The following is an 11,460-nucleotide window of genomic DNA, read 5'->3' as shown; positions in this document are numbered from 1 at the left end:
CAATCCCACTAACCATGAGATCATGACCAGAGCCAAAATCAAGAGTCAGATGCTCAACCAACTGAGTCACCCAGGTGCCCCTATCCAGGTTTCGATTATTACAGTTATGTTTATTGTAATTAGTCCATTTTTGTTTCCCTCAAAGTGCTTCTAGAAATGTATTCTGTTACAATAGCCTGTTGTTTCTGATTATTTAATTATTTCTGATTATTACAGTTATGTTTATTGTAATTAGTCCATTTTTGTTTCCCTCAAAGTTTCTAGAAATGTATTCTGTTACAATAGCCTGTTGTTTCTGAGAGTCAGGTTGTAGGACTACACATGCTGGCAATTGCAATTGGGCTCAATATTTCAAAAGACTTTTTGTTTTCTGATACAATGTTGCTATGTAAGTGAGTCTCAACTCCAGCTCCATATTAGACAGATTTTTAAATAAAATTTTTATTTTAGAATACATTTAGATTTATGAAAAAGTTGTAAAGAGAGTACAGAGAGTTCCCATATACTCCTCACCCACTTTCTCCTATTGTTAACATTTTATGTTAGTACAGTACATATGTCACAATGAAGGAACCAATATTGACACGTTGCTATTAACTCCATGGTATATATGGATTTCAATAATTTTCCCCTGATATCCTTTTTCCATTCCAGGATCCCACTTCGGATACCTTATTACACTGAATTAGTAATGTAAGGGTTAAATTGTAGTGTTAGGGCTAACCTGTAGCCTTGAGAAATAACAGCTTTGTTTTAACACTGTGGGTTAAGAGATACCAGCCTTATCCTATCAATCAAGGGAACAAAAGTTCAAGGAAAATCACTGGATTAGTGTTTGATTGGATTGGGGCAAAGGCATGTCAGAACTGTTTCCACCCCCATCTGGAAACTATTTCTTTGTTCTGTTCCCAGGTGATGATAAGACGATGTGGTGGGCTATAAGAACTCTGTAGACCGGCTGTTCGGGGCCGCACTCTGGTCAAGAGTGTCAGTCCTGATCAGTCTGCTTTGCCTCTCATTGCAATAAACTTTGTTGTGACTGTCACTGCTGCCCATAGCATTCTGTTTCAGGAGTCGTGTGGATGCAACAGTATGTCTCCTTTCTCTGGTCTGTGGCAGTTTCTCAGCTTTCCTTGTTTATGATGACCTTGACAGTTTTGAAGAGTCCTAGTCAAGTATTTTGTAGAATATCTGGAAAACTTTTAAAAATACAGATACTCAAATTCCATCCTTCAAGATTCTGATTTAAATAGCTTGATGTAGAGCTAAAACATCAGTTTTTTGTTTTTCTTTTTAAGTTTCCTAGTTAATTCTACTGGGCAGCCAGGGTTGAACAACTATCATGTTGAGTTCCACATGGTGTCTTGCATATATTGAGATTATTGCCAACTTCCTAGACAAGAACAAGATTTTTATAAGTGGTAAAAATAAAGAGACATAAATATATAAGTATGGAACAAAAAAGAGGCATTAAAAATATTTTAGGACCATAATAATTCATATTAGCTTCTTTCAGAAGGCCGTCAATTTTTTTTTTCTCCTTTTAGAAAAGTCAAATGGAGAGGCGCCTGGGTGGCTCAGTCAGTTAAGTGTCCGACTACGACTCAGGTCATGATGTCTCAGTTTGCGAGTTTGAGCCCCACGTCAGACTCTGTGTAGACAGCTCAGAGCCTAGAGCCTGCTTTGGATTCTGTGTCTCCCTCTCTCTCTGCCCCTCCCTGCTTGTGTGCTCTCTCTCTCTCTCTCTCTCTCTCTCAAAAACAAATAAACATTAAAAAATTTAAAAAAAGAAAAGTCAAACGGCTGTGGAAAATTGTAGAATACTTAGCAAATTGCAGGATGTGAAGCACGTCTAAATGTAGCATAAACTGGGCCTTTAAAAGATTATAAATTGTGTAAATTTTTAATTGTGTAAATATGTTAATTGATTATGTGAATGTGTAGATAGACTTTATTACATTTTTTATAATTTCTAATCCATAATGCAGAAACCATTTTTTAATGTTTACTTATTTATTTTCGAGAGAGAAAGACAGACAGAGAGAACGCGTGCACAAGTGGGGGAAGGGCAGAGAGAGAGAGGGAGACACAGAATCCGAAGTAGCTCTGGGCTCTGAGCTTTGAGCACAGAGCCGGACTCAGGGCTCACACCCACAAACCTGTGAGATCATGACCTGAGCTGAAGTCAGACACTTAACTGACTAAAGCCATCCAGGCACTCCAGAAACCACTTTTTTAAATGGCATGCTAGTAACAGGAAGAATAGTAAATGTAACAGCTCCTAGTGAAAAGGGTAGATAGGACTTACTAGGGCCTTTTTCAAACTGAGGGAAAGGAAGCACAGAGAAACAACTTAATCCCTTTGAAAGAAAGGGTCAGTTTCACAATCAGAGCTAGATCTCAGTTCCTGGATCCTTATCTTTTGCTCTCCAGCAACTACAGATCCCTTTAGGTTAATTCTGTTTAAAGTCAAATACTATAGATATGTAACTTTAATTGTCAAAAGTTAACTTTTCTTAAATGTTACATTGGTATTATTCAGGCCATTTAACGTTAACCCAAAAGAAAAGCAGTTAAACTGGGATCTTCTCTTAGTCAACAAGTATTTGTGTAGGCCCTATGCTTGGTGATAAGAACAGCAGAGAGGAACAAGAGAGGTCTCCAGCCACAAAGATACTTAGAATAAAGAGTAGTTATGGGAAAGAGCATTGAATTTGAGGTCAGACTTACTGGCTGTGTTTTCTCAGGCAAATTAGGAATCAATATAGGATGGTAGTTAAGAAGTCGTCTCTGGTGCTACATTTCCTATATTTGAACCCCTGACTCTCCCATGCACTAAATGTGGGGATCGTGGGCAAGTGGCTTAATAGTCCCATGCCTCAGATATGTGCTTCATCCATCATGTAAATGTTCTTTAAGAATTTTTGTTTCTGCATTAAAGGACTAGAAAAACACACATGATGGATGAAACTCATAAGAAATGTTAACTATAGATAGTAAGTATGTCATAGACCTATAGGACATGCTAAACATAGAATAGACATTTATGTGTTAAACACATTAAGAGAATGAAAAAATGAGTGTTACTTGTAGATAGAAAGAGATGGAAAGCAAAATAAGCCTTAAATACTCATAAAGCATGGATCAGCTTTATCTACCTCAAATTGGCCACCCATTGGTATCATCCATTCTAGCCCACTTGCCCTCTGCTTAAAATACATACCGTTGCTCATAAGGTTATCACAGAGCTATAACTGTAGCTGTGTATATTTGCCTCTTCTTCTCTCCAATAGAGCAAGCATCTGGCACCACAGATCTTCCATCTCTAAACTTTCTTGCCTGCCCTTGACTCTGGTCCTTGTAACAACACCATCTGTGATAAAGAAAGGTGATGTAAAGAGAGTCAGGACACAGGAACTTTGAGCAAACCACAGGCCATGCGGTCCTTTCACCTATTTGCACTAAATATCTTAACCTATTCAATCCCATTCCCTTTGCTTCTCACTGTAGATTTTAAGTTGATTTAACAAACTAGCCATTTTGGTCTATGAGCCTTTCAATTTCAGGACTTCCAGGATAATCCCACTAGTTAGTGTACTTAGAAGCCACCATAGCATTTCCCCACTACATATAAAATGGGAATGAGGATGATGACTACGAGAACAATGATGATGACGGAATGACTATTTTATGGGATGGTTGTAGAGATCAAGCCAATTTCATTTAGGCAAGGCATAATTACATTGTCTATTCAAAAAACACAGAAGCACATTGGAATGGAAACCAACAATGTATGCAACCAGGGATTGCCTCAATTTTCAGTCAGACACATTTATTACATCCTAGAGAAGGAGTATTTCGAGACAATACCAAAGAAACTGGAAGTCGTTCTTTTTTACCCATTCTTGAGAAAGTGCTTAATAAATATCTATTGATATTTTAGCAAAAAAGTCTTTTGAATACATAGTATGAGATGCCAGGAATACAGAGTGAATAATGGAGGCGAACAAACAAGTGCAATAGAAGGAGGTGGGAGCCATGATAAACCCAGGAGGGGACAAGGGTACGAGTGAAGGCACGGGGCTGGGTGATTTTACATCTTCTCCATGGTTGGTAAAGAGCTTTGTGGTCAGCAGCTCAGGGAAGGCTTCACAACATGAAATCATGTGATCAGGAAAGAAGATGTGGAAGGAAAGAAGCAAAGATGGGCTCAAGCCAGATCATCAAGAGTATGGAACATCACATAGTGGAATTTGCACATCCAATGAAAAACCACCAGGGAAATTTTACCAGAGAATAAGAACAACTTGGCTGATTTAGAGTGAAGGTAGGAAGATCACTTAGGATACTCCTGTCATAGTTAAGGTACGACATGCTGGAAGTAATGGGCATGGACGCAAGAGGCAAACAAATGTCGAAGAAATAAAATCAGACACTGATTGGATATGTGGAGGGCATTTGGCTAAGGAAAGAGAGAAAACTAGTCTAGTTCTCAGGTTTCCAAGTGGTGAGTGTACGGATAGGGGGGCCAGTCACCAAGATCAGAATGAAGGAGAAGGAATGGAGTGAGAAAAAATGAGAGTAGTTCAGCCTGGGGCATAATGATTTCATTGCCTCTGGGACAGCAGGATGGAGATTTTCTGTTGGTTACTGGAAACAGATACACAGAAGAGGCCATGAAAACAGTTCAGTGATAGAGATAAAATTTGAGACTCACATAATTATATATCTGTTCATCAAAGGCAATGGAGAGAATGAGATTACCCCCATGGAGAGTTTGTGGAATGAGAAAAGAAAAGAACCAAAGACAGAACCATGCAGATTACTAACATTAAGAGACAGGTAATGAAAAAAGGAGAGATAAAACATACCAAGAAGGAAGGCTCAGACATGTAAGAAACCAGATCTAAGAAGACCAGATGAGTGTGGGATCGTGAAGCCAAACTCTATGGAGAATTCCAAAAAAGAAGAAGCAGTTCAACCAAGTTAAATTCTGAAAAGATATGATGAAAACTAAAATAAAAAATAAAAATAAAAAAAATTTAAAAACCAGGTTTGGCCATAAGTCACCCATCTACAATATTTGTCTCCATTTGACTACAGTGGAGTCAAGAGAGAATAGGCAAAGATCTGCATGTAATTAGCTGAGGTGAGAATCAGACCTAAGAAATAGACACACGAATAGAAGTTATTCTTTCAAGGAACAGTCACTCAAGCAAATGATTTAAAAATATTTGCAAAGCCACATGCATGTGTTTGAATTAACAGAAGTTTTATACTTTGTGGTGGTTCACCATATAATAGATGCTGTGTTCAATTTTTTAAAGCTATAGGGCTCTGCGGTGCCTGGGTGGCTCAGTCGGTTAAGTGTCCAACTTCAGCTCAGGTCACGATCTCATGGTTTGTGAGTTAGAGCCACACATCAGGCTTTCTGCTTTCAGCCAGAGCCTGCTTCAGATCCTCTGTCCCCCTTCTCTCTCTCTGCCCCTCCCCTGCTCTCTCACTCTCTGTCTCAAAAATAAACTTAAAAAAAAAAAGCTATAGGGTTCTACTACTGACAATTGCATAAACCACTGATTCTGGGGTAGAAACTTTTCTCTAAAATGGATGTGATTTGAGGTAACATGTTTTTAGTCTTTTTGCTCAGGAAGAAGTGGTACTTTTATACTCCTGGACTCTACTGAAAAGGTGAACTCATTATTAGTACTAGTATGGGACTTATTCTACTATTTAAGCTTTTTTTTTTAAAAAGCCATTGAATGAATAATTCCCAGGAATATACAAGCAAATGCCATTCAATATTAAAGTAGGAGTCACTAACAGATTTATCTATTTACCAGTATAACAATGGCTACCATTTATTGAGCTCTTATTCTGGGTGGATTGGGCACAATATTAGGTTCTACACATGCTCTTAAGTCTCCTCACTAACTCTGTAAGCTTGGTTCTATTATTGTCCCCATTCTACAGAAGAAGAACTAAGACTTGAACTTAGTTGTTTGCTCAGTTATCCAGTGAGTCTGTGCACAACGAGGATTTGAATTTATGTGGAGTCAAGATCCTACACCCTTCACCAGATGAGCAACTTGTATTTTTTCAAAAGTACAAGATGCTCTAGTCACACTGAATTTCTCCCTATTCCCTCTACACTTGATGTACTTGAAGCATTCTGTGCCTTTGCACATAGCTGCAGTGTCTTATCTCCATCCCCCATGCCTTTTGTCTGGTTGGCATAGATCCAAGCCAACTTTCAACCCTATTTTGAACTCTACTGATTCTCCAAAGACCTATCTGCAAGATGCTCTCAGTACCCCTCTTATAAAACTTCTTATGCTACACTATAATATCTGTCTCCTTGTAGACTTTAATGTTATTCATCCCTTTCCCAGAAGCCTAGCATATGGTGCACGCATGGCATAGACATTTCATAGATTCTTGGTGAATGAATGGCCGAATGAAGTTCAATAACTACTATACCAAATTCAAAATTGATGGTTATATTTTGAAATAAATAATTTAATCTTTGAATATGCATTGTGGCATCTATCTAAAGGCTTAGGGAACCAATTTAACCATGCCAAAACTTAGTGTCAAATAACTTGTTTTCATTAAAATACTAAAGCCTTTGGAGATCAGTCTATATTAATAGAGTCTACCTAGAGCAGTTTGAAATTTCTTTTCAAAAAGAACTAAAAAGGGATAATCCTTAAAGGGAATAAAAGTCTGATTTTATAAAGACTGATTTTTGGTTTTTATTTTCTAAAATGATCCATTTAAAGATCTTATACATTTTTAAAGATAGCTTAAATATTATACAAGTTATCAGAAAGTTCACTTGCTTTAAGCTAGTGGATATTTTTTCTAATACTTTTCTATAATTCCAATATTACTAGGTAAATGTTTCTTAAGATCTCAAATAAGCCTTTTTTTTTTTTTTTTTAGATAATTTCTTGGACGCTTCACGTATCTTCTTGATACAATCAATCCTCTTGATAATCAGTTATTCACCAAGCATTTATTGAATGCCTACCAGTGCCAGGCACTTTCTAAGCTATGGGTACAGTGATTATTAGAGCAAAGACTCTCTCCTCTCATGGATGGGGAGAAGAGATTACGACTATTGGTAAACCAGTAATATACCTACCTTAAACCACAACCAACGTCATACTCAACAGTATACCCTTAAAAGCATTCCCAGTAAAATCTGGAATAAGCGATGCTAGCACTACTGCTATTTAATACTGTTCAGAAAATTATAGCAATGCAATAAACAGAGTAAGAAGTTTGGCTACCAGAAAGGAAGAGCCAAGATATTATTGTTTGTCAATTGTAGATAATTGTCTTTCTAGGAAACTTTGTTATTTGGAAAGTTCTTATTTTTTTAATGTTTATTTCATATTCCATAACTTCTTGGACCCTCTGATTCAATGATTTGAAATGCTACCTTCATTATATGCTAAATTCGAGTATAGAATGAATATTGTTTCTGGGTTGTGTGTTCAGGGTCATTGACATGAAGGTCAATATTTTTGAAAGTATAACACTGTTTTAACTTCTGTAGCTCTATTTACAAATCTTTACATTTTTTCAAGTCCTCGAGTTTATGTGAGCCTTTATTCATAGATAAACTATTTTCAGTTATGAAGTTAGTCACAATCCAATATTACTGGCATTTTAAGTACATGAATAATGATTTTTCCTAATCTACTGGGAAATATTCTCTTAATACTCTGCTCCTACTATAGTAAACTCCAAATCAAAAAAGCTCTATAAAACTAGTGACTTCCTTGAAAATAAAGAAAATGCTTCTCAATTTCTGCACATGAGCTACACTACATTAACCCCAAATTACTGACCATCTACCAAAATCTATTTTCTTCTTGTGGCTCTTGAATGAAGCTATTACCTGTTATTTTGGCAAAGGTCTTAAGAAAGTGAAAATACAATTATTAAATATTCCCTTTTATTCTAAATTTGCTTGTTTCAGTCTGAATTTCACACGCAATTACACATCTTCTCAGGTGAGCCATCTAGGTGTTCTTAGAGATATTTATCAAGTCCCTTTGATTCATATCACATACGACAGCCTAAACGATTTTAAACCAAGCACATAAAGAGAGGCTGATTACATTCAATTGCTTTTTCCATCAAGCTTCTTGTACTCTGAAAATCAGATTCTAAAGTCTGAGAATGAATTAACTTTCAACAATTGAAGTAGGCTTAGAACTCTGTTGGTATAAATTCTATTTATGTGACAGACAACCACTTCTGCCTCCATCTTGTCCTCATGCAGTTGAACATGATATGAAAGAGCACCTTATTTCCAGTCATTGGTAAGGGGTCATACAGATTCTTTAAAAATCACTTAAAAAAGGAAAATAAACCCAGGAGCTCCTGGATGGCTCAGTTGATTAAGCTTCCAACTGAAGCTCAGGTCGTGATCTTGTGGTTCGTGAGTTGGAGCCCCACATTGGGCTCCCTGCTGTCAGCATAGAGCCTACTTCCGTTCCACTGTCCCCCACTCTCTCTCTGCCCCTTCCCTGCTTGTTCTCTCTCTCTCTCTCTCTCTCTCTCTCTCTCTCTCTCTCTCTCTGAAAACAAATAAACTTAAAAAAAAAAGAAAAGAAAAAAAGACCTAGATTCTTTTCACTAAAAAAAAAAAAATGACAAAGATCAAAGCAAAATCTACCTATCCTATGGCATTTATACATAGAGAATCCTAGTACAAATATTTAAAATATAAAATATAAACACAGTAAATTGGTGCAGCCACTATGGAAAACAGTATGGAGTTTCCTCAAAAAATTAAAAATAGAAACACCATGTAATCCAGTAATTCCACTACTGGATATTTACCTAAAGAAAATAAAAACACTGATATGAAAAGATATGTACACCCCTATGTTTACTGCAGCATTATTTATAATAGCCAAAATATGGAAGCACCCTAAGTGTCCATCTATAGATGAATGGATAAAGAAAATGTGGTGAATATATTTAGATATATATAATGGAATATCACTCAGCCGTAAAAAAAGAATATCTTGCCATTTACAATAGGATAGACTTAGAAGGTATTATACCAAATGAAATAACTCAGAGAAAGACAAATACCTTATGGTTTCACTTATATGTGGGATCTAAAAAAACAAAACGAGCAAATAAATAAACAAAAGCTCTAAACAAATAGACTCTAAATACGGAGAACAAACTGATGGTTGCCAGAGGGGAGGGAGTAGGGGAATGTGTAAAATTGGTGAAGGGGAGTGGGAGATACAGGCTTCTAGTTAATGAATGAATAAGTCAGAGGGATGAAAAGTACAGCATAGGAAATAAAGTCAATGATATTGTAACAGTGTTGTATGGGGACAGATGGTAACTAATCTTGTAAGCATAGCATAACATAAAGAGTTGTCAAATCACTATGTGGTACAGTTGAAACCAGTGCGACATTGTCTGTCAACTATACTTCAATAAACTTCACATCTTAAAAATACAAAATAGAAGAACAGATTAAAAAAAATTTTTTTTAACGTTTATTTATTTTTGAGAGCCAGAGGGACAGAGTGCAAGCTGGGGAGGGGCAGAGAGAGAGGGGGACACAGAATCCAAAGCAGGCTCCAGGCTTTGAGCTGTCAGCATGGAGCCCGATGTGGGACTTGAACCCACAAACTGTGAGATCATGACCCAAGCCGAAGTCAGACACTTAAACGACTGAGCCACCTAGGCACCCCAAAAGAACAGATTTTTTTAAAATGCAGTATACACTGTATTATTACATCTCTGCTTTCTACTCTGACCAGCCACAAGGACATTATATACATATATGAAAGGAGGGCAAAGAGTGAGAAAGTGTCTTTGATGTGGCTAGAACGCTGCTCATTTTTTAAAAATTAAGTTCTGAAATGTTCTACCACCACCATCCAAACTCTCCAGCAAGACCTAAAAGTCCTACAGCTCCTGGCTATTTCTCTGACCATATCTCATCCCCTTATCGACTCGCTTACTCCACTCATGTGACACTGGCCCCCTTGCTGGTCTTTGACTGGGCTTAGCGGGGCAATGTTGCACTTAGTCTTTGTAGACAGCCACATTCTTCCCCCAGATAACCTCTCAGTCACTTAATGAAGGGGTCCTTCACTCTGTCAATTCATGAAGGTCCCCACTGACGTGTCACTTCATTAAAGAGGTCGTCCCTACAAACCAGCCCCATCTCATTTCCCTGCCACTTTTTTCTCCATAGTACCTGACACCCCTTGGCATATTTCATAAGTATGCACATATACATTATCATCTATGTCTCTGCCCTCTCTTCTGCAGAATGCAAGCACCAAGAGTTGATACTTTGCTCTATCCTCAGTGCCTAAGGTAATGCTTGGCATATAATATGTCCTCAAAAAATATTTGCTGAATAAATTGCTTTCTTTCCAATAATATTAGGCTAAATAATACAAGTTGTGGGTCACTATTTAGGTTTAAAGATCCAATTATTAATTAGCACGTTGATAAATATTAGCACTTGACAGTATGAAATATTTAATTGAACATAATGTCTATACCTTCTCATAAAACCACATAGAAAATTGTCAAATCAAGAACCTCTGCAACTCTATCTCATTCTATTCATAATCTCTGGCCTTAGCCCTCTCTTTGCTGTTAGGGTCAATAGCAGAGTAGTCCCCTCACGGTATTCATTACTAGACAAAGTTAGCAGAGAAATGAAGAAGAGTCATCTACCCAGCAGACTGCCTACCCTCACTTACATCCTGACTGCCCATCCCTGAACCCCCACTGGCCTTTTAAAAACTATTTTTTTTAATGGTTATTTATTTTTGAGAGTGTGAACAGGGCAGTGGGAAAGAGAGAGGGAGACACAGAATCTGGAGCAGGCTCCAGCCCCTGAGCTGTCAGCCCAGAGCCTTGATGCGGGGCTGGAACTCACCAACTGCGAGATCATGACCTGAGCCGAAGTCAGATACTTAATCAACAGAGCCACCCAGGAGCCCCTATAGGAAGTTTGAACCCCTACTGACGCTTGAGAAGAAAAGAATGTCTAGAGGTGCATGGAGGAACATATTTTGTCTTCTTGTGAAAGTATCATATTTATGCTTACTGGCATTCCCCTTCCTTCCCTCAATATCCTAAAAAATTATCCACTTCACTCCGGAAGTTCTAAAGTTCTAAGCATTTGTAGGGTGGTGAATTACATTACACGACTCCTTTTCCTTCAGGATATTATGGCAGATTATATTATTATCCCCACTTATTCACTCCTCCCTTGCAAGAAGATTTAACATCCTCACCCATTGTTGCCATGTGATTCAACACTGAGTTGGCCCCCATTGACATTGGACCTGGCCACGTGACTTGCTGTGACCAATGGGTCATGGGCAGAAAAAGTATACTACATGCTCTAAAACTTTAAGAGCCTTTCCGTGGTTGGCTTTGCTCTTTTCCCTC

At 37.7% G+C, this 11,460-nt stretch overlaps 1 long non-coding RNA gene across 1 annotated transcript; it reads right to left on the bottom strand.

The window, feature by feature from the left end:
- LOC123386176 lies at positions 1-11,453 on the bottom strand. The gene is made up of 3 exons (XR_006599906.1): positions 11,304-11,453; positions 3,224-3,373; positions 1-1,199 (listed from the first exon to the last, which is right to left on the bottom strand). It is a non-coding gene; the product is annotated as an uncharacterized LOC123386176 (long non-coding RNA).
- Between the last annotated feature and the right edge of the window lie 7 nt (positions 11,454-11,460).

Source organism: Felis catus, chromosome B3 (genome assembly GCF_018350175.1).
Source record: "Felis catus isolate Fca126 chromosome B3, F.catus_Fca126_mat1.0, whole genome shotgun sequence".
In the NCBI taxonomy this organism is placed as follows: Eukaryota; Metazoa; Chordata; class Mammalia; order Carnivora; family Felidae; genus Felis; species Felis catus.
This window is presented reverse-complemented; position numbering and strand designations above follow the sequence as displayed.